The 24,688-nt window shown below is 37.2% G+C and overlaps 1 protein-coding gene and 1 pseudogene across 1 annotated transcript in view; both read right to left on the bottom strand.

Moving 5' to 3' along the window:
• GALNTL6 (polypeptide N-acetylgalactosaminyltransferase like 6) overlaps positions 1–24,688 on the bottom strand; it is a 955,099-nt gene that overhangs the window by 873,269 nt on the left and 57,142 nt on the right. The gene's annotated exons all lie outside the window — the stretch shown is intronic.
• Positions 9,553–10,388, bottom strand: LOC118659032 (annotated as a pseudogene).

Here is a 24,688-nt window from a genome sequence, read left to right as displayed (position 1 = left end):
TATAAAAACAACATTGATACAAACAATGACTAATAAATTGATTAAACATATTCTAATATCTCCCTGTATACTACATTAGGAGTAAAAACATTTTCAGAGTGCTTGACTAATTTCCCTTGTGATGAAGTATTTACAACTTTAACTTTAATGTCACACACTCTTTGAACTTGAGAGAAAGCAACATATAACTGACCATGTCCGAAAATGGGTTCAGGTAAGAATATTACTACTCTGTCTAGAGTTTGTCCTTGTGATTTATTAATTGTCATTGCAAATGCTGGCATCATGGGAAACTGTCTTCGAATTAATTTAAATGGGAGGCCAGTGTCAGACAGGGACAAATCAATTCTTAGAATCAGAACAACCTCTCCTTCCACAAATCCTGTTAATACTTCAGCTTTGATAATAAATCTACAACCATTACAAAGACCCCATTTACTGTTAATATTTCTCAGTAGCATGATGATTGCACCTACTTTCAATTTTAATTTATGACATGGCATTCCTAAAGGAGTAATACTATTAAGAAATTCTATGGGAAAATTTTCCTTTTCGGCATCATCCGTTGAATCGATGGAATCATCACTCAAATATGTGTGAAAATCTCCATCGAGTATATCCAAAATTTCTTCATTTAATTTATGAATGTGCTCATTTTTAGGACAAAGAACTGCATTGTTTAGATATATTTTTAATATTATCTATAGATATACTAGTTCCAAAGGTAGCTTCAATAATAGATCCATTACAAATCGTTTCACTGGGGGTTTCAATAATATTCATTCCTAAATAAAAACTGCTATCAAGTTTGCCATCTCCAAGTTTCACTAACCATTAACTAGAAACAGAATCCTCTGATCTCATATTTGTTTTAAGAGACAATTTTCTGAAACATCCCCAAACACTACAGTACTTTAAACTCATTTGTACTATGGCTGAACACATAGCATATGGCACAACACTGAGACATTGTCAAAAATCCCCTCCAAGAAGAAGAACTTTCCCACCATAATTTCTCTTAGTAATCTATCTATGGCATTTATAGCATGACTGGATGCCATTGTGCATTCATCAATAATGAGAAGTTGGGCCTTTTTAATGGTTTTAGCAACCTCATTCTTTATATTGAGTCTAGAAATTTAAGTTTCATTTAATGGAATTGGTAATTTATATTGAGAATAAAAGGTTCTTCCACCAAGAAGTAAATTTGCAGCAATCCCAAAAGACACTGTGGGTAAAACAGTACCACCATGACCTCTAATATAATGTATTAAAACTTTATAAAGATATATTTTTCCACTACTGCCTGGACCATCCAAGAAAAAGCATTTGAGGTGTGCAGTTTGATCTTCGATGGCAGAAGTTATAGTCTGAAAGGCTGCCAACTGTTCATCATTCAGAAAATTTATGAAAACCTCTGCCAGTTGTCACTCGTACGATAGTCTGGAAGACTGAAATGTGAACATTTCATTCCATGCAACGTGAATACTTCTTGAATTTCATTAAGGGCATGCATGTCACACTTCACACAGGCACCTTCTCTTCAATGTAATTTTTAAAAAATCTTCAATAAAATGATATTTATTCTCATTGCATAAATTGTCTGCATCAGATGCACACTCAAACATGGCTCAGGGTGCGGGTGAACAGGAATCTGGGCTGTCAGGGTGTGGACAGCAAGCTGACCAACAGCCGGTCCTGTGAAGAATGGGGCTGCCATCTCCCTGCCATCAGGGTCCGGAGTGCAGGTATCCAACTTCCTCCTCCCTCCTGTCAGGGTCCAGGGTGTGGGTGAATGGGATTGGCCGATTCCGAGAGAAATAGGGCTCCTGCCTCCCTGTTGTCAGGGTTTGGAATGTGGGTATCCGGCTCCCTTCTCCCTCCTGTCAGGATCCAGCGTGCAGGTGAACAGGATTTGGGGCTGTCAGGGCAACAACGACAGCAAGGTCTGGGTTAGTGCTCGTCATAGCTACCGGTTGGTCGTCTGGCTGGCAGTCATTCTGGTTGTTACGCTGTAACAGTCACTGGGCTTTTATTATATAGGATGATTGAGTTACCAAAGATATCAAAGAGGAAATAAAAAACATCCTGTAAGCAAATGACAATGAAAACACAACAATTCAATATCTATGGGACACAGTGACAGCAGTCCTGAGAGGAAAGTTCATAGCATTATAGAGCTACCTCAAAAAACAGGAAATACTGGTAACAAATTATCTAACTCTACAACTTAAAGAATGAGAAAGAGAGCAACAAGAAAAGCCCAGAGTGAGCAGAAAGAAGGAAATAATAAAGATCATAGAAGAAATAAAGGACATAGAGAAAAAAAAACCAACAATACAAAAGATCAATAAAACCAAGAGCTGGTTCTTTGAAAGGATAAACAATATTGTTGAACCTCTAGCCAGGCTACTGAGAAACAAAGAGAGAGGACCCAAACAAATAAAATCAGAAATGAAAGAGGCAGAATAACAACAGGACTCACAAAAATACAAAGAATTGTAAAAAGATACAATAAACAACTCTATTCCAACAAACTGGTCAACCTAGAAGAAATGGAAGTATTCCTAGAACAATATGACATTCCAAAACTCAACCAGGAAGAATAAAAAAAAATCTGAACAGGCTGATAACAATGGAGGAAATTGAAGCAGTAATAAAAAAACTTCCAGCAAACAAAAGCCCTGTGCCAGATGGCTCCATAGAGGACTTTTTACCAATCATTCAAAGAAGAACCAAAACCTATCTTCCTCAAGCTATTCCAAAAAAATTCAAGAGGAAGGAACACTTCCAAGCTCTTTCAATGAAGCCAGCATTACCCTAATTCCAATACCAGATAAAGAGACTACAAAAAAGAGAATTACAGGCCAATATCTCTAATGAACATAGATGCTAAAATCCTCAAGAGAATCCTAGCAAATCGGGTCCAGCATTACATTAGAAACATCATATAAAATGACCAAGTGGGATTTATTCCAGGGATGCAAGGATGGTACAATATCCACAAATCAATAAACATGATACATCACATAAACAAATAGAGACACAAATCCCATAATCATATAAATCGATGCAGAAAAAGCATTTGACAAAATCCAACACCCTTTCTAGATAAAAACTCTCAACAAACTGGGAATAGAGGGATCATACCTCAACATAATAAAAGCCATATATGACAAACCCACAGCCAACATCATACTCAATGGGCAAAAACTATAACCATTTTCCCTAAGACTAGGAACAAGACAGAAATGCCTACTCTCACCACTCCTGTTTGAAATAGCACTGGAAGTTCTAGCCAAAGTGATCAGACAAGAAGAAGAAATAAAAGGCATCCAATTTGGAAAAGAAGAAGTAAAACTGTCATTGTTTACAGATGATATGATATTGTATATAGAAAACCCTAGAGACTCCATCAAAAACCTACTAGACTCAATAAATGAATTCGGCAATGTAGCAGGATACAAAATTAAGACCCAGAAATCTATGGCTTTTTTATACGCCAATAATGCACTCATAGAAAGAGAAACTAAAAAGACAATCCCATTTACCATCGCACCAAAAAATTAAGATACCTGGGAATAAATTTAACTAAGGAGGTAAAAGACCTGAACTCAGAAAACTACAAGACATTAAAAAAAGAGATAGAGGAAGACATAAACAAATGGAAGAATATATCATTCTCATGGATTGGTAGAATCAACACCGTTAAAATGTCCATACTACCTAAAGCAATCTATAGATGTAATGCACTCCCCATTAAAATACCGATAGCATATTTCACAGACCTAGAACAACCTCTCCAAAAATTCATATAGAATGAAGAAAAGACCCCAAATAGCAGCACCAATTTTGAGAAAAAAGAACAAAGTTGGAAGGATCAGAATACCAGATATCAAGCTATATTACAAAGCCACTGTGCTCAAAACTGCCTGGTACTGGCACAAGAACAGACATATAGACCAATGAAACAGAACAGAGAACCCATAAATCGACTCAAGTCATTATGCTCAATTAATATTTGACAAAGGAGGCAAGAGCAGTCAAGACAGTCTCTTCAATAAATGGTGTTGGGAAAATTGGACAGATACATTCCAAAAAATGGAACTAGACCATCAACTTACACCTTATACAAAATAAACTCAAAACGGATAAAGGCCTTAAATCTAAAATGGGAAACCATAAAAATCTTGGAAGAATCCATAGGCAGCAAAATATCAAACATATGTTGTAGCAATATCTTTACTGATACAGCTCTTTGGGCAATGGAAACGAAGGAGAAAATAAACAAAAGGGACTACATCAAAATAAAAAGCTTCTGAAGAGCAAAAGAAACCACCAACAAAATAACAAGAAAGCACACTGCATGGGAGAACATATTTTCCAATGTTATATCAGATAGTGGCCTAATCTTCAATATTTATAAGGAACTCATACATCTCAACAAAAGTAAGATAAACAATCCAATAAAAAAATGGGCAAAGGACCTAAATAGACACTTTTTGAAAATGGACACAGAAGGCCAAGAGACATATGAAAACATGCTCAAAATCACTAATCATCTGAGAGATGCAAATCAAAACGACAATGAGATGCCATCCCACACCTGTCAGAATGGCTATCATCAACAAATCAACAAAAGGCAAGTGCTGGCCAGGATGTAGAGAAAATGAACTCTTGTGTACTGCTGGTGGGAATGCAGACTGGTGCAACCACTGTGGAAAAGAGTATGGAGTTTCCTCAAAAAATTAAAAATGGAACTCCCATTTGGTCTAGTAATCCCACTTCTAGGACTATATCCCAAGAAATCAGAAACACTAATCTGAAAGGACATATGCAACCTTATGTTCATAGCAGCACAATTCACAATAGCTAAGATTTGGAAATAGCTTAAGTGCCCGTCAGCATAGGAGTAGATTGAAAAACAGTGGTACATCTACACAATGGAATACTACCCTGCTATAAAAAAGAAAGAACTCTTACCATTCCCAACAGCATGGATGGATATGGAGAGCATTAAGCTAAGCAAAATAAGCTACTTGGGGAAAGATAAATATCACATGATCTCACTCATTTGTGGAATATACTGAATTACATAAACTGATGAACAAAAATAGATCCAGAAACAGATAAGCACTGAACAGACCATCAAACTTCAGAGGGAAGGCAGGAGGGGGGAGGGAGTAAGAGATCAACCAATGAACTTGTATGCATGCATAAGTGCCCATCAGCAGATGAGTGGATTAAAAAACTTTGGCACATCTATGCAATGGAATACTATGCTGCAGTAAAAACGAAGGAACTTCTATCATTTGCAACAGCTGGATGGAGCTGGAAAGCATTATGCTAAGTGAAATAAGTCAGTCAGAGAAAGATAAATATCACAAGATCCCACTCATTTGTGGACTATAATGAAAAACATAAACCAATGAACAAAAACAGATCTAGAGAAAGAGAAGCATAGATCAGATGCTCAAACCTCAGAGAGAAGGTAGGGGAGGGTGGGGGTAAGGGGTAGAGATCAACCAAAGGACTTGTATGCATGCATATAAGCATAGTGATGGATGCAGACAACAGGGGGTGAGGGTGAGGGCAAGACTGGGGGGATGAGGGGACAATGGGTGGATAAAGACACATTTATAATACCTTAATCAATAAAAAAATTTTAAAATAAAATCTTCACTGTAAAAATTTATTTTAAATAAAATAAAATATAAAAAAATAATTAAAATAAAATAACCAAATTCATGAACACTTCTAGATTAGATTAGTCATATTATCCATGCCTTTCCTGCTGTAGCACTTCTGAATAATCTACACTAATAAAAGACAAAGATGCTAATTGACTGTACCTTCGCTATGCCCAAGTCACGCCCATCAGCCAATCAGAGCTACTATATGCAAATTAACCCAACCAAGATGGCGGCCACAGCCACGGAGGTGGAGCAAGCAGGAGGTTTGGTTGCCCCGGCGATGGAGGAAGCCAAGCTTCCTGCCTGCCCGGGCAGCTGTGGCCTCTGCAAAAGTCAACAAAGTTTTAATTATAGAAGTTAAATAAATCCCAGATACCTGCTTCCAGCCAGCCTCCACTGGGAGCCTGGGTGGCTGGGGGCTGTGGCCAGCCTGCAACAGCCATCAGCCCCTCGCCCAGGATGGCCATACCCTCATGGGGTAAGGGTCCCCGCTGGGGGGCTTGGCCAGCCTGCAAACAGCCATCAGCCCCTCACCCAGGTTGGCCAGGCACCCCAGCAGGGACCCTCACCCTGAAGGGGCTGTGGCCAGCCTGCAAACAGCCATCAGCCACTCACCCAGGCTGGCCACGCACCCCAGCAGGACCCCCCTCCCTGAAGGGGGTGTGGCCAGCCTGAAAACAGCCCTCAGTCCCTCACCCAGGCTGGCCACGCACCCCAGTGGGACCCCCACCCTGATCCAGGACACCCTTCAGGGCAAACCAGCCGGCCCCCACCCATGTACCAGGCCTCTATACTATATAATAAAAGGGTAATATGCAAATTGACCCTAACAGCAGAGCGACTGGGAATCACTGGTCACTATGACACACACTGACCACGCTCAATGCAAGAGCTGCACTCTGGTGGTCAGTGCACTCCCAAAGGGGGAGCTCTGCTCAGCCACAAGCCAGGCTCACGGCTTCCAGTACAGCGGTGGTGGTGGGAGCCTCTCCAACCTCCTCAGCAGTGCTAAGGATGTCCGACTGCAGCTAGGCCTGCTCCCCGCTGGCAAGTGGCTATCCCCCAAGGGCTTCTGGGCTGCCAGAAAGATGTCTGACTGCAAGCTTAGGCCCAATCCTTCGGGGAGCGGGCCTAAGTCAGCAGGTGGTCATTCGCCGAGGGGTCCCATATTGCGAGAGGGCACAGGCCGGGCTGAGGGACCCTCCTGAGTGCACAAATTTTTGTGCACCGGGCCTCTAGTCTATAAAAGCATAATATGCAAATCAACCGAACAGCCAAACAGCGGAACAACCATCCGGAAGACCTTCCAGACGAAGCTGGGGCTGTGAAGGCCAAGGCAGCCATGGCTGTGAGGGCCTACTCTTTTGCAAATTTTGTGCATTGGGCCTCTAGTAGTCCTATAATGGAGTATATGCTGGAACTAAAAGCTTATATCCTATAGTGTCCTCTTGGCCCTTCAATGACCAACCTGCCTACTTCTATTCCTTGTTACATCTTAGCTCAGTTGCTATAACTGCAGCTGCCAGCTTGTCTGTTTCATTTCACTCTCACCACACATCATCTGTTTTGATTCTTGAGTCCCTTCAAAACACTCTAGTTATTTATTCTTGCTTTCAGATTCAACCTCCTCGATGAAATTACTGCATGTCCTCACCAGTCATCAAATCATCAATGTTGATTCTTGTCTCCTTCATATAATGAAGCCACTCTTCAAGGTGACGAAATCCAGCATTCATCATTCTTCTTGACTTTTACTGCACTCCCAAATTTATAGACACCTGAATTTGTAACACTCTCCACTTATTATCTGTGATAATATGCCCTCCCCATATGCCTCTATTTTTTGTCTCCTGAATAATAAAGGGCTCTTGTCTGGCTGGTGTTGCTCAGTGGTTGAGCATCGACCTGTGGACCATGAGGTCATGGTTCAATTCCCTGCCAGGGTATATGCCTGGGTTGTGGGCTCAGTCCCCATTGGGGGGTATATAGGAGGAAGCCAATCAATGATTATGTCTCATCATTGATGTTTTTCTTCCTCCTCCTCCTCCTCCTCCTCCTCCTCCTCCTCCTCCTCCTCCTCCTCCTCCTCTTCTTCTTCTTCTTCTTCTTCTTCTTCTTCTTCTTTCTCTCTCTCTCTCTCTCTCTCTCTCTCTCTCTCTCTCCCTCCCTCCCTCCCTCCCTCCCTCCCTTCCTCCATCCCCTTCCTTTCTCTCTGAAATAAATAAAAATATATCTTAAAAAAAGAAAGTGTTCACACACACACACACACACACACACACACACCCACACACACACACACATTCCTTATCATTCTCTGTATTTTTTACCTCACATTGCTCAGTCTTCTTTAGCTTCTTAGACCATGGAAACTAGATCTCCAGCCAAGACCTCTCTGTTTTGATTTATATATTTCCTGCTGTCTGTATAACACTGCCCCTGAAGTTCACTCCATGTCTTCAAACTTAAAATTGAACTGATCATTTCTCTTTTACCTGTCTAATTATTCTATAGCAAGACAATCTTAGAGAGCAATAATGATAAATTTGTCAGCATGTTTCAGTTGTGCTCTATTCTATATTCAAAATCCAGCCATGCACTTGGATCTCCCCCCGCACCTCCCTCCCACCCCACCCCAAGAGTAATAATTTTGTTAAAGACTATAAAACTTTGTGTTGGACAATATTAACTTTCTTCTTCCCAAACATAATTTCCATATTGATACCTCAAATCTCTCTTCTCTGCTAGTTTGCAGATATCTTAAATATCTCAGATGTATACCAGTTTAGAATTGCAAAATAAATTCTAATTTAAGGAGGACCGTCTCCACCATCATTGATTAGGTTTGGAGCTCCAGAGATCTGAAGTAGTCCGTTTATTCTGTGGTCTCCCACTCTAGCATCTGAAAAATTCAATAAGAGATGTATGTGATCTGGTCCTCAGCTACCCACTGCTCTCCTCTATTCTCCAGGAATAACAGCTCTGATTATATTGGAGGGGTCATGGGAAAGAAAGAAAGAAAAGTATTTCTGTAATTAACTTCAGTTTGTATCATCTCTCTGCTGGTTTAATGGATACTCTGGCCAGCTTCTCAGGGTACAGATGTTCTTTTGAGGAGGAAATCCAGTTAATGGCCCTGGAGGAGTATACGTGCATTCTTCAGAAGGCCTTGGTCAAGGCCAACAATTCCCAGCTCCATGACACACCGGTACTCCAACCCTTTTTCTTAGCTTTTGCCCCCTGTTCCTGCATCTGGCAGTTTCCTGTCCACAGAATTTCATTGCCTATCTCTTCTTCCCAGCTTTCCTAAATATAGTCTACAAGGTGTGGGATATGTTGGTTTAAGCAGGATGAATACTAGCACTTGTTAGTAGGCCCAGTACGATCACTAGTTCCCCAATTTTTGTTGTTGTTGTTATTCTCTTGGCCCAAATTTAAGCCATAATTGCCAACCTATTGTTATAGCACTCTCAAACAATAATGTATCAGAATTCCTCTATCTTTCCTTTGTTTTGTTTTGATCTTTATAGCCTATTCCAGACATTTTGTTCTCTGAAATCCTGTTCCATTATTTCACATTCCTTGTTATTAAATGTAATCCTATTTTATTATTTCTTTAATCAAGTTCATACTTTTGAAAACATATTCAAATTTTTTAATCATTAGTCCTTTTAAAAATCATATAATATATGAAATTCATATGAGATCATCTCACCATGTGATAGTCTTCCTATATTTTGAAACTCCTAGACTTTTTGTAATTTCCAGTCTCAAATGATTATTTGCTTGTATAACCAAAGGGTGTATTTACCTTTTTTTTTTTTTAACATATCAGTTATTTAATCGGATTCTTATAAGAAATTCAAAACACAAGTTTGTGAGGATAAAGTCCATTGGTGAGAGCGAAGGTAGCCCTGGAGCTGAGGAACAGCTTTGATTTTTGGCAGAATTTGTGAGTCCACAACTTTCTGGTCAACCTTGAGCTGTTCTGTAATCTCGTATTTCTCTTTCTCTGTGTTGAACTTCTCACCTTCCTGGTGTCTGGGCTTGCACAGCTTCTTCTTGAAGTAAACATCAGTGAGATGTTTGGGAATTTTCACACCACTGGTATCAATTTTGGTGGAGGTGGCGATGACAAATTTCTGGTGTGTTCTACGAAGAGGCACTCGATTGAGGGGCAGAAGTCCAGTCACAAGTAGCAAGCCACTGCTCGGCTGCTTCAGGAAAACCACCCTCTTGCCTCTGTGGCGCCCAGTGAGGGTGATCAGAATGGTCCCAGGAGTGATACTGGCCCGCAATCCCCTCACATGCTCACTGAAGGGTTTCTTGCCTGGCTCAGCAGCTTTCGAGGCACATCTTCAGTAAGATAATATCTAGGCATTTTGCGAGTTTAACTACTCAGGTACCGCCATTCTTGTCGCCACCAACTGGTTTTGTGACAGTAGCAGGAACTTTCTCCTTCTTTTTCTTTACAATCCTGGATTTAGCTGCCAAATACTTCCTCTTGTACATGGCCTTTTGCAAATACATAGCCGATTAGGAATATCTGCCAATTCCTTGGATGAGGACTGAGTTTTGGCTGCAGTGGGGCTTCCCCTTCTTAGGCGCCTTAACCCTGCCGCCAGCATCAGCCTTCTTCTTGGCTTCAGGTTTCTTCTCCTTAGCATCCGGCTTCTCAGTTTTCTTTTCACCTGCCATCTTGCAAGATGGGAAAAAGAACTCTAATAATAACCTAATTATTTTCATACATATGTCCTATATCTCAAAAAAGAGAATATGTGTTAAATGTTTTAGAATAGCACCTAGCATGAGACTTGAGGAAGAGTTTTCAATAAGTGAAAGTTTTAGCAGGTATTACGTATGCGTGAAGAAACTTCTGAGCAAGGACAGTGCACTTCAAACTAAACTCAAATGATAAACTGCATTCCTTTTTTATTATAGAATTCTATTACATAAGCATTTGGTTGGAGGAATGAAAATATTCAATTCATTCAATAATGTTATGGTGACACTATATTCCATAACCTTCATTTAGCCCAATAAGGTTATAGAAATACCTTATACATTCAGAGAACTAGTCCAAGAATTAAGTGGTTCTTCTGGTCTACTTAAGCATCCATGGGACAAGAGCAGGCATTGCCTTATCAAATAATGAAAACATAAGAAGGAATAGGGATGTGGAAGAAAATAGTTTTTGTAAAAAGAGAGAAGAGAAATTCTTGAAGCAATTCTATGGAAAATAAATTCACTCAAAATAATTACCTTAATGAAGATGGTGCAATAAATGAAACGAATTTAGCATAAATTGTTCATATTTTCATAATGGGTTTTTTGAGTTTTGGAATATGACGATGTCTAAATATTAGCAGATGTTATCTGAATAATAGAGTTCTCAAATTTAAATTCCTCACATTCTGTGTTTCCTCTTCACTCTGTGTGTATGTAATGCACAAATATGTGACTTAATTACATGAATAGAGCCTGATGTGCTAATTTCTAACTGGTGAATTAAAAAAAAAAAGTGTCTAAGCTATGTTTTCTCAAAATGGAATTTGTAATATAAATTTTGCTATCTATTTTCATAAGAGCAGTACTAGACTATGATACATCAAATAAAGGATTTTCCTGCCGCTATGAAAATGGCAAGAGCCCTGACATCTCCACTTTTATTAGTTTTCTAATTTTATTTCCAGACCCACAGCTTCTTTGATAGAAAGTAGGGTTTTTGGTTCACTGATACAAGAAAGACTCCATAAACGCACAGAGCCATAACGTCACCAAAAGATTTAAAAGTTGAGTAAGGACAGAAACATGCTTTAAAAATGCTTCCCGTTGTAGGAGTAACGAAGGTTGGCAACTCTTACTAGTATCTAATGCTGTGGGTAATAAAAAGAGCCACTTTTCCCTGATAATTACCTTGGAATTCAGTTTCAAGAGATGTGTAATCCACTGAAACATCATTCATTTCTTAAATGATTGAACATGTGTTCATCATGAAATGAAAATATATTTATTTCAAATATTTAAATACCAGTAATAAAAAATATACAATTTCCTTTTGTAAAATATCAGAAATTAAAATAATATAAATTCCTTAAATATAGTCACTGTATTTATACTGTTTGACTTTAAAAAAAAGTATATTGAGACTTAATTGCTTGCCCTCTTTGTACTACGACAGGTTCCTGAACATAAAACAGTTATTCAGGAACACTTTACTAATAATACTGCTGTCAGTTATTTATATATATACACATATGCACAGCTGATACAAGTTCGAACTGGTACTATTTTGACTGTTGTGCAGAACAGATTCTGAAGGAATGCATTTATTTCAGAGCTAAGTACATGATGCCAATTCATTGTTAGTAATATTTTAAGGTCAAACATATCTTTATTTGAAAACCTTTAAAATTATTATGATAAATGCAGAAATATTTCAACAAAATGAGATCATATTGAAAAAACAAAAACCAACAAAACAGCTCCATAACTGAACTCTACATGGCTAGGAATAGCATGAGTACCATTCTTTCCAGTTGCTCCAATAAATTACTTTTATCAGTGAAGAAAAAAAATTCTGCACCCATTTAATCACTTTCTCTCTTAACAGCCATATTTATTTTATAATTTCCTTTTATTTTTTATAGATATATCTATATATAAAACAGTCTAAGCGACCAAAAGACGGAATGACCAAACAACCAGTTGACTGGTTGCTATGATGTGCAGGAGCTGCCCCCTGGTGGTCAGTGTGCTCCCACAGAGGGAGCACAGGTCAGCTGACCAATGGGCGCCAGATGCAGGGCTCAAGGCTGGTGAGCGCTGATGCGATGGTGCGAGCCTCTCCTGATCGGAACTGACTGGGCATGAGCCTGCAGCAGGCACAGTGGGGCCCAGATGAGCAGGAGAGCCCGGCAGGAGTGGCAGGCAGCATTGGACTGCCAGTTTTGGCCCAATCCCCAAAAGCCATGCCGAGGGACCCCACTGGTGCACGAATCTGTGCACTGGGCTCTAGTTATAATATAATTTACATACACTAATATTTCCTCTTTTAAGTGAACATTTTTGGTAACTGTATATTATATAACTACCATCATAATTAAGATATTGAACATTTCTAGCAGCCCAAAAATTTCCTTGTGTATCTTGCACTCAATTTCCTCTCTAAATACCCAGCTCCAGACAACCGTCGACTTGATTTCTATACTTATACGTTTGCCTTTTCTAAAAAGTCATACATTTGGGATAACAGAGCATTTAGTCTTTCTTCTTCTCACTTTACATAGGATAATGCTTTTGAGAAATCTGCAAGTTGTCCATGTACCAAACTTTGTTCCTTTTTATTGCTGATTAATATTCAATAATATAAATATAACCAAAACATCTTATCATTCAATGGTTGACGACTATTTGTGTCTCTAGTTGTCAGTTACTCTGAATAATGGTCCTAGGGATATGCACAACATCTTTCACTAGATATATGTTTTCATTTATCTTGGGTGAATACCTTGAGTGGGATTGCTGGATCATATAGCAAGTGTATGTTTAAGTACTAAACAATTTTTCAATGTGGCTGTCTCACTTTGTATTCCTATCAGCAACATGAGAATACCATTTTCTCCACATTCTCACCAGAACTTAGTAAAGTCTTTGTATTTCAGCAATTCTAGTGGATATGTTACTATAATTTAAAATGCATTTCACTTAGCATAATGCTCTCCAGTTCCATCCATGCCATTGCAAATGGTAAGGATTCCTTCTTTTTTACAGCAGCATAGTATTCCATTGTGTAGATGTACCAGTTTTCTAATCCACTCATCTGCTGATGGGCATTTAGGCTGTTTCCAAATCTTAGCTATTGTAAATTGTGCTGCTGTGAACATAGGGTGCATATATCCTTCTGATTGGTGTTTCTGTTTTCTTGGGATATATTTCTAGAAGTGGTACTACTGGGTCAAATGGCAGTTCCATTTTTTATTTTTTGAGGAAACACCATACTGTTTTCCACAGTGGCTGAGCATTATGCTAAGTGAAATAAGCCAGTCAGTGAAAGAAAAATACCATATGATATCACTCATTAATGGATAATAAAGACCATTATAAACTGATGAACAAAAATAGATACAGAGGCAGAAAGACATCGAACAGACTGTCAGACTACAACGGGAAGGCTGGGGAGGTAAGAGATCAACCAAAGGACCTTGTATGTATGCATATAAGCATAACTAATAGATTCAAGACACTGGGGGGGTGGGGAAGGGAGGAGGGCATGTGTCCGGGGGTAGGGGAGGCCGGAGGAAGGTCAATGGGGGAAAAAAGCTGACATTTGTACTATTATTTATAATACTTTAAACAATAAAATAAAATTTATAAAAACAAAATGCATTTCACTGATGAATAGTGATGGTGATCAGCTTTTCAGATGTTTATTTGCTTTTCTATATCATTTTGTGAAGTATCTGTTCAAAACTTTCCAGTTTCTTAATTGGGTTATCTGTCTTCTTATTGTTGAGTTTTAAGTCTTATTTATATATTTGAAATAAGTCTTTTGTCATATATTTTTAATGTGTTTTCCTAGTCTGTGGCTTGCATTTTTACTTCTTAAACTGTGAATTATCAAAGAAAAATAGATTTTAACTGGTAAAATCCTTTTATTAATTGCTTTTATGTTGTGTGTCTATGTTTTGTTCAAAGAAATCGTGCCTAACCCAATGTCACAAAGATTCTTCCACTGCTGTGTTCTTGAAATTTTATAGTTATAGTTTTTTATTCTACAATGTATTTCAAGTTAATTTTTATATATAAATAAGATAAAGGTAAGGTTCCTTATTTTTCATATGGATATCAGTTTTCTAATCACCATTTGTTGAAAAAACTACCCATATTGAGGAAAGTTGGCACCTTTGATGCGAGTTAATTAACCTTAAAGTCTTTTAAACATTTTTATATTGCTCTCTTGCTCTCAATTTCTTCTCCCTACTCATATTATTGTTTTCTATCTAGTCATATGATCTCTATGGGATAGTTATTGTACTCCCATATCTTGTATCATTGGCCATTACTTTATATACCTTGTTTTATTGTTGAAATTTCTAAGATAAAAATCAGTGTTTTGCAGATTCACCCTAAATAAGCTCACAAATCCCTTGGAACTTTGTCACCCCGTGGTCTGACAATGTGCCCCTTTGAATTCACTTGAATGGGGTTTTATTAAATTGTTTAATTCAGTGTGTGCACTTCAATTTATTTTTGGTAATCCAGTACCAAGTTTGTCCCTTGAATCAAAGAGCTTTGGTTTCTTCATATTTAAAAGAGGGATTTGTGTGTGAGGATATCTACAGTTATTCATTTTAATTTGAAACTATACCGTAAATGTGAATAAATCATTTTCCCTGCCTATCAAAATCATGATTACTGAAAGGGATACTTTTCCATTGTTCTAGATATTCAAAATTTAAATTGTATTCCTGTTAGAAATGTTTACCAGCTCCCTATCCCCTCACTCACACAGGGAGAATGAACACCTTGACTAAGACCCCTGTCTAACTCTACACGGCTGTTTGTCAATTTCTCTAGAGTGACACTAACTCAAGAGGCAGCACATGGGAAAGTAAATCACAGTCTAATTTAGTTGTCACTTTGTTGTGACACGTGGTTAAAAATGCTTTTTAATTGTGACTATAAATTATACATGAACAATTCTTAGTGACAGTCTTAATATACATCAGACTGTTTCGCCCAAGGGGGAATACTGAGCATCATCAACATGAAGTAAGTGTATATCTGAATCATTTAAAATAGCTATTTGGGAAAATATAATGACGATATGTGTCTTGGTTTAGTTTCAACCCCAAACTCTTTCGGTAGAAAGAGGGGGAGAGGGAATTGAAGAGAAGAAGGGCAAGGGCGGGAGGGAAGGAGTGTGGAACACATGGATAAAGATAGCAGACAGTGTCCCCTTCAGCAGAAATCCCTATCCTTTATAGATGTGGATAAATTATTGAAGCCGTGAGCATGCTCCCCATACTTCAGGTAGTTCTCAGAGGTCTTCCAAATAACCCACAGGCAAAAGAATGTGAGACTCCAAACCACATTCCTAGGTAAGGTTCTGAAATTCAGAAACAATTTAGGTATAAATAGGTGAAAAAATTTTAAAAAAGGAGTGTTCCATCATGTTTAGTAGTAATATTAAAGCAAAGTCTAAATCACTGGCTAGTTCAAAAAGAGAGCATGCAGCATTGCCTATAAAATCTAAGATAATGAGGAAAAAACAGGGATGGCCTGGATGACTACGAAAGACAAGAAATCACAAGCTAGGTTGGATTGTCTAACAAGGAATAGTGTAACTGAGATGAGCAGCATATACTAAGAGACACATACTGATTGGCTCACAAAGCACTTACCATCACATTTATTGAGCATCTGCTGTGTCAGGAAATCACTTTTATCACTTTTTGCTGTCAGCTGACAACAGAGGATAAAATAAATAGGCCTTAGGTAGGGGAAAGGCTTCAGGAACAGGAGTAGCTGGCTAGAAGCACATGGAGAAGTGGAACCAAAATGTGGGTTTTATACTAATGATGATAAATGTAGTTATTTAGTAGCAAAAAGACATCATAGAAAGATGTGAGGAGCAGAAAAGAAAAAAAGCCTGGCTCTGGCCAGGTGGCTCAGCTTGTTGGAGCTTCCTCCCTTACAACAAAAAGATTAGGGGATTGATTATAAGATTAGGGGTTCAATTATCAGTCAAGGAACATAACTATATTGTGAGTTTCATCCAGGGTTGGGGAGCACATGGGAAGCAACAAATTGATGTTTCTTTCTCTCTCTCTTTCTCTCTCTCTCCTCCCCTGCCCTTCTTTCTCTCTTTCTTAAATCAATCAACATATCCATACCCTCAGGTGAGGATTTCAAAAATAACCACCTTTAATAAATCATATTAGTAGTGTTAAAATAAAACAACAGATCCCAAATAAAGTCTCTTAAGTTCCACGTCACCAAACTAAGACAACTATAATTTTGGGTCTCCCATGAATATAATCTTAAAGCAGTCCATCAGAAATGATTCGATCAGTTAGAGTGTGCGCCCCAGGACCTAAAATTCAAGGGTCAATTCCCAGTCAAGGGCACATACCTCGGTTGCAGGTTTGGCCCTGGTATGCTGGTCCCAGCTGCGAGCTTGCAGAAGGCAAGCGTTGGATATGTCTCTTTCACATCAATGTTTCTCTCTCTTGCTCTCACTCCCTCTCCTCCCTCCCTTCCACTCTCTCTCTCTGAAGGTCAATGGAAAAATATATATCCTCAAGAGAGGATTAAAAAAAAAGAAAAGAAATGATCTGATCAACACTAGTTAGTAATCTGCCCAACATACAGTAATAATCAAACCCACTTTTTTTTTTTTACCAAATATAACTTCCTTGCTCCTGCTCCATTCTGCCCATAAAAGTCTTTCATGTGTTACAGATCCTTGGAGCTCCTTTCTATTTGTTATATAGGATGCTAATTTAAATTAATTTTTACAAATAAACTTTAAAAATGGTTATCATGCCTCGTCTGTCTTTTAGTAGTGGTGCTTTGACAACTTCTGTGATGGCAAATCCTAATCTTTCTTTAGAATCTTACATTACCTAAATCTACATTACCTATATATTATATTTGTTTGATATTAAGTTCTTATGACAAGATATGTTATATTCATAATAAAAATTAGTATTAAAAGTGCAAATTAGAACTACTAAAGCCAAAGAATAATTATAATGCCTATTATAATAAAATAACTGGAAGGTCTTCTTTAACATTTAATTTAACATTGGCATTAGATTACCATATGGCAGGTTTTTCCATGGTTATCTTCATTCATCAATCATTATCTCATATATTCTTAGGAGAGAGTGAGCATGTAACTTGATTTCTTTTAAAACAGACAGAAAAATGGAACTAAAGAACATGCATGTCATTTGCCTAAAGCATTAGAAACTAAATTCTAAACCAATCACTGTTAACACTGATAATGTTAATGACATGACAAGTATTATTTTTTTAGAATTTAAAAAAGAAAGAAAATAACATTTTTATTTTCTACTAGAGCTGATATCATTAAAGAGGAGAGAATTAATACAATTAAACACAGGGTTTTTGTGAACATCATATAACTTTGCAGGCCAAAAAAAATATTATAGATAGATAGAGAGATGACAGACAGATGATAGATAGATAGATAGATAGATAGATAGATAGATAGATAGATAGATAGATAGATAAGGGCTATAAGTTTATATCTAAACTATTGACACTGACAGCCTCTAACTAGGGACATGGAGTTGCAATTGAACAAGGTGACAATGAACACAGCGGTATTAACTTTTGCTTTAGGGTAGTTCTGCCTTTCTGTAATTTTTAAAAATAACCATCATACATTACTTTTTAAATTAATTTTAAATGAATCGAAGTCTTCCTCCTTAACTTTCCACTAGCATGAACAGGTGGGAGTATATGCTAACTGTCAAAGTACTGGAAAGCACTTAGTTCATTTATTCTTCTACATTGCCAAAAGTGATAGAATATTTGCAAAACATACCCTATGTGAGCAACAGAAAATGACTTGACTTTTATATCACACATGTTCATTACAACTGCTCGGCGACAAACTTTCATGATGACAACTTATTCAAAATCATAATTGGCAACACAAGAGGGAATCCCCCCATCTTGTTGATATATCAACATTGCAGTGATACTAGAAGCAAGTTTGTCTTTTTTTTTTTCATTGTGACTCATTTTTCTCTCACCAGTTTAGACAATCAAATTAGTGACAGCAGAACTAAAATAATTATAAGGCAATATCAGAACAATGGGATTGAATCCAGAAATAGCAATTTAGTGATCTAATCTTTCATAAACCAAATTTCATTCAATGGGATGATTTTGTTGTAGATTCAGTTTAGATTGATTTAATATATATCATTATCTGCAGGACAGTCCATATACTCCCAGGTTCTTCACTACTCTTTTGAATTTGTATAGTTACCATAAATATATAATTTCCTGGAAAATAATGGCATAAATCCAAAGATAGAAAATGGGTTATTCTATAGCTTTGTCAATAAAAGACTAAAGCCATGCTTGTAACCACTTGTCTTTCAGGCCAGATAACTTATTACTTCATGATCTCAAAACTGTTCCTGACTTCAAACTATTTTACTGAACAGAGAACTTTTCATTAGTTCTTAGCTATAAAAAATTTATACTACCTTTGATGTAAATCAAAGTCCATTCCTTTTTTTTTGAGCCATGTTTCTTAGGTTTCTTTTTAATTGAGTAGCCCACTGACATCTAGTAAAATTTAACACCTGCTAAATTCTAAAGACTCAATTAACTTTGGACCTCTTTTTTTTTAATCACATGAAGTATTGAAGCTTTGAAGCATGGATCAAGTAGAAATGACTTTCTTTTATGCTTCAGACTGAACAGCTTATTTCTTGGCAAATAACTGTCTAATAATCACAGAATTTGCCTGGTCTAAAGAATAAATAAAGCACTAGCGTATTTTAGCTCAAATAAACTCCTGGCCAGAGGAATAAAAAATATAGAGAGTAATTTTCATATACATGCATGGACTTCTTTTGTAGATATTAGTATTCAGCTTGTATGGAGAAGTTTTGTTTGGTTGGATTTTGGTGACTATTTGGAATCCATGTTTTCCTTTTTCAAAGTAAGGGCTGGATTTTTTTTAGGACACTGCATAAATCCTCTTCACTTGGCTTTATTTAGATTTGGGTGAGACTTCACTGGTTTTGATGGGACTTGATTGGATTGTGACAATTCAAACTTCCTATCCATCTGTCCCACCCTAGTCCTCATTTATAGATTCAAGGAGGGGATGATCAACCAACCAATTTTTGAAAGTTGAGATGTTTATTAAGTTTTCAAGAAAGATCTGAGCTGAGGAGTCTCTTTATTCCTCTGAATTAGATTGTGTATTAAAACTCCCTTTTGACAATAACTGGTTGCCATGCAACTATGTAGAGAAATGAAGGGATACCCAGATCTTAGCATATGAATCAATGAATGAATACCCACCTAAAGCTATCACTGTCACTAGACCTTAAAGTTATGCAAGTCAATAATTCCCGTGTGCCACTATATTTTCTTATACTTTTTTTTACTTTGAAGTTTACTTTGAGTATAAGCGGAGATTATTAAAGAAGCAGTATACTATAATAATATGAGCAATACTGATAAATTCTCACTGAGGGTGAGGTTAATATGCAAAGGCTATAATCATAAGAAAGTCTTTGAAACATAGTCACAAAACATTATATTGATGAAAACAATCTGCAATAGATATTTATTTGACAAATACATTTGTATTAATATGGAAAGTAGGCTAGTTAATGAAAATAAATCTCAATTCTCAATCCTATAGAGAATCTTTATTAGTAAATCAATAACCCCAGAAATACATGTCATTCACCAATCCACTACCCGTCTGTATAGTCATGATCTCATTTGTGATGGAGTAAAAAGTAGTCATGTGTAACTATGTTTTCATTGTTTGAAAGGGAGTAAAATCTCTAGTGTGAGGAAGAACAAGTAACTTTAGATAAAAGCATCATTATATATTATTCTCCTTTCAAATGTCCTCTGTTCATAAGAAGAAATTATTCACAATTAAGGATATTCCAGCACCACTAGAAGACAGCCTCTAGCCAAATGGTATTTGAAACAACATCACCAAAAATACACTCAGAACAATATTATGGCGATGTAATAATTTGAGCATCTTAAATTTTAGAAATATACTACATTTGTAGCATATGGTGATATAAGCACTCTGAGGCTAGGCTACTTGGCAGATCATCTTTCTGCAGCTTTGGGGGTTTAGAAAAACTAGAGCAGAAGTTGTTTTGGTGAAGAGATCCAAGTTGTCAATAAATGTGATGAAATAAGTTAGTCCATCACAAGGATTATCAGGAAATAGCCATGGCTAAAAATGAGAAAGGCTACAGTATTAGAGTTGTGTGAACCATCCTAAGAGAAACCTAGAAGAATGCAGATGCATTAATATCACTGACAGTCATCCACAGCTCCTGCCCCAATAATTCATTTATCCCTCTGTCCCCCTTTTTTTATCTCCTTCGCCAATAAATTATCAAACTCTATTCCAAGCTTTTCATGGGAGTCACAGCAACATATAATCCAACAACTTGAGTTCTCCCTTTTCAGTCTGGCCATCTCTTTGTAGCCAACAAGAGGTTTCTAATCCACTTGTCAGATTGTTGGTATTCACCCCCCAAATTTGTAATGATTTTCATTGCCTATAGCATCAACCTAAATTTTTTGTCCTTCATGATCTTATGTCAACCTACTTGTCCAGTTCCTTCAACACCAAACCTTATGGATTTTATTTTTCAACCATGCTAAACTAGCTCCCTCACACACCATGCTCACACACCTCGATGCTTTTTTGTTTGCCTGAATGAATTACTATGATGTTTCCACCACCCTCCATCCTCTCCCTTTAGCTGAAAAGTCCACCTGGAAAAATTTTATTCATATCTCAACTTTCAAATAAGTGATATTCATATGTCTCTTACAAAAAATACCCCAATCATTCTTGATAAGCCAGTTTTAAGTGCTCCTTCTTCTGTGTTCTGATTTCATTTGTGCATTCCTCCGTTTTCTACTGATTGTTTTCTTGTTTCTTTCTCCATTAAATTATATAAAGTTCATGGAAAGGAGAGACTCAGTCATCTGAGTATTCTGAGGTTTTAAAACTATGCCTAAATACAGTAGATGCCAAATGACTTTTTCTTATTTCTTTGACTTAATGGAACCTGGATATTCTTTGAGGAAATCACATCTCTGTGACTTCCCTGTCACCTACAATGCACCTGGAAGGATCATGGCATCTGAATTCTCCTAGATTTCAACTAGGACATTCCATATCATTCTATTACTGTAGCCTCTCTTCTTTTAGTCAATGATATTTCCTAACAATCCTTGTGATGGAATAATTTATTTCATCATATTTATTGGCAACTTGGGTCTCTTCACCAAAATAACTTCTGATCTAGTTCTTCTAAACCCCAAGAGCTGCATAAAAATGATCTGCCAAGTACCCTAGCCTTCAGGGCCCTTATAACCCCATGTTATAAATGTAATATATTTCCAAACTATAAAGATGCTTAAATTATCTATGCATGGCCATACGAAATATAAATCTTTAAACAATAAAAATAAACTTTTAAAAATGTATGATGACACTAAAAGAAAAGAAAGAAATACAAAACCCTTATTGGTTTATAAACTTAAACGCATTGTTTTTTATATAATCAATCCAGGTTTGAGAAAAATCACACATTTTCCAAATTCTTTATCTATAATTAGTTTTACATGAAGCCAAATAGAAAAGGTAAATTAACTAGTTGGTCATTTTATAGCAGGCTTAACTAAACTGACTGGCTACTTTGATGTGATAGTAACACAGATAAAAAAGTATAATTTATGATGACCAGGTGTTTTTAGAAAATGCATTTTGAATTTGTGTTTTTAAGTGTTTTCATGCACTATAAGCTCAATTATTCAGTTTATTATTTGCTTTTATTTCTTAAATGTTTTGTACTTTCTATCTGAAATAAATGAAGCAGGCTGGCAAGTGAGTAGGGCAACAATAAATAGTAGGCATGCCAGTGAGCTGATAAAAGACATGCTCCCTCAAAGGCATTAAAATGTAATTTTAAAGTTTTTATTTAAGTACATGACAGCTTAAACTAAACAAATCTAGGGTTGAACTAATGCAGCTAGACTGACAAGGGTATTCTAGGACTGATTCCAAAATGAATGCTTTGCAAAATGACCAAAAGCATTACCAATTTACTCTTAGGGTTGATGCCATAGTCCATTCATTGAAGCTCCTTCTACAACCCTCAGACTACCTGAAACAATTTTATTTCCCATTAGCATATTAGTCCTGATTTGATTATTAGTCCTAGTTTTATTAAAAGTTAGTGAGGTTAGACTAAGTATATTGAAAATCACAATCAAAATGGGAGTACACAAGGACATGAAAAAGGAAAAAAACTATGGTCAAAATTTCATATTCATAGAATTTTAATATATCAAAAGAACATTACTTTTATTTATTGAGGCTTAGCAAGAATACCCAAGAAAAAATTTAACATATTTCTAATAAAAGAGACAAAGTCTAAGGAGGGAAAAAACCAACAGATGGTATCAGTGGAGTAAGAGGGTAAAACAAAGGAGATTAGGGAAAGTAATTCTCAAAAGTCAGATTTATATTGTTAGGGATTTGTTTTCCAGAGAAAGAAAGCAATTACAGAAATCATTTGCATTTATTAGTTTTTGCTCCACATATGGAACTAGTGAATGTGATTTTATGTAATACTAAACACACAAATATTGTCCTTAATTTCAGTCCCTTTGAAGCTACTCCTAGGATGGAACCAGGAAGCTTTTTGCTTCACAAAAGCAGAAATTGGGGGAAAAAATGGATACATTTGGCAACATTAAGCTACCTTTCTTGACCTCTTTAGCAAGAGAGAAGCCTGGAAAAATAGGCAATATTCATATGGAAATGTATTTTCTAAAACCTAATCATCCATTGAATATATGTACAGTTCAACCTACTAGCTAATAGAGCATTAAAACATGGTTTGGACCTTCCTCTTAGATACATAGATAGCTTGCCTTGGATGGGTGTCCAAGGGAAAGAAGAAAGATGATGGGAAAGAGGCAGAGTTAGATACCAACTCCCCACCAAAGAATTGGGGTTCGGGGGAGAGGGAGTGAGAGATATTGGAGGAGTCATGACTATTGATTTCTCTCAAACTCACTTTGCAATGTGTATGTGTGTGAGAGAGTGTGTATTTAGCTTAGTGATACTTTTAATCTACATTTAGAAGTAATCCCTACATTTCATTTTTATTGTTAATTCATTCACCTATTTTGAATATTTGTACTCATTTGGCACTACCAAACCCTCATGCCACCATTTTCACACTCCCATGTTTCAAGAGAAACATGTTCACTCTTGCATCTTTGATTTCATTCATCTTTCTACACCATTATTTTTTCTTATTGTCACCTATTGTAATTAAATGGTCTTTAGTGCACAACTTTCAGTTTAGTGTTTTAGTATTTTAACCAATTTTGCTCTGATCAATATAATCTGCCGGGAGCCGGTCCATGCTTGCTGTTTCAAGAGACCTGGCATATATGGCATACTGTTCTTAATATGTTTGCTCACCTTCTTGGCACTATGTGTTTTAACCAAGGTCTCTGAGAAAGGGTGTTTCCCCAGGTAGGGATTTTCCCCTGAAGTTAGGGAGGGAATAAAACCTCTTAACTAAGTGCCAGGCGGGTAATTAATCACTTTAACTATGAACAATCATGCTTAAGCTACATAATCTTTACTCCCTGGAATGGAGATAAGAAACGCCCTAACCTTTGGAATAGAGATTAATAGGATTGGAATCAACTGGTATAAATACAGATGTAACAAGACAGAACTTAGAAGACAGAACCTACACAGAACCTAGAGACAGAAGAACTTCGCTGGAGAGAACATGGCAAAAGATCCTGGACTGAACCTGACTACAGAAATTGGCAAGAGAACCTGACTAGAACCTGGTGACTGAACCTGGCTGGAGAACCTGGACAGAACCTGGCTGGAGAACCTAGCGAGGGAACATGGCTACAGAACCTGGCTGGAGAACCTGGAGAACCTAACAAGAGAACATGGACACAGAACCTGGCTGGAGATCCTAACCAGAACTTCGCTGGAGATCCAGACCAGAACTTGGCTGGAGATCCTGGCTAGAGATCCTGGCTAGGCTGCTGATCAACTGAACGGTGTCTCCGTGTCATTCCTTCTTCGCCGATTCCGTCCACACCTTTGGGGACCCCTGGACCTGCTGGGGTTGGACCCCAGCAATAATCCCCACTGATCTCCCTTTCTTTTGAATTTATCGGGT

Source organism: Myotis myotis, unplaced genomic scaffold (genome assembly GCF_014108235.1).
Source record: "Myotis myotis isolate mMyoMyo1 unplaced genomic scaffold, mMyoMyo1.p scaffold_m19_p_6, whole genome shotgun sequence".
Lineage (NCBI taxonomy): Eukaryota > Metazoa > Chordata > Mammalia > Chiroptera > Vespertilionidae > Myotis > Myotis myotis.
This window is presented reverse-complemented; position numbering and strand designations above follow the sequence as displayed.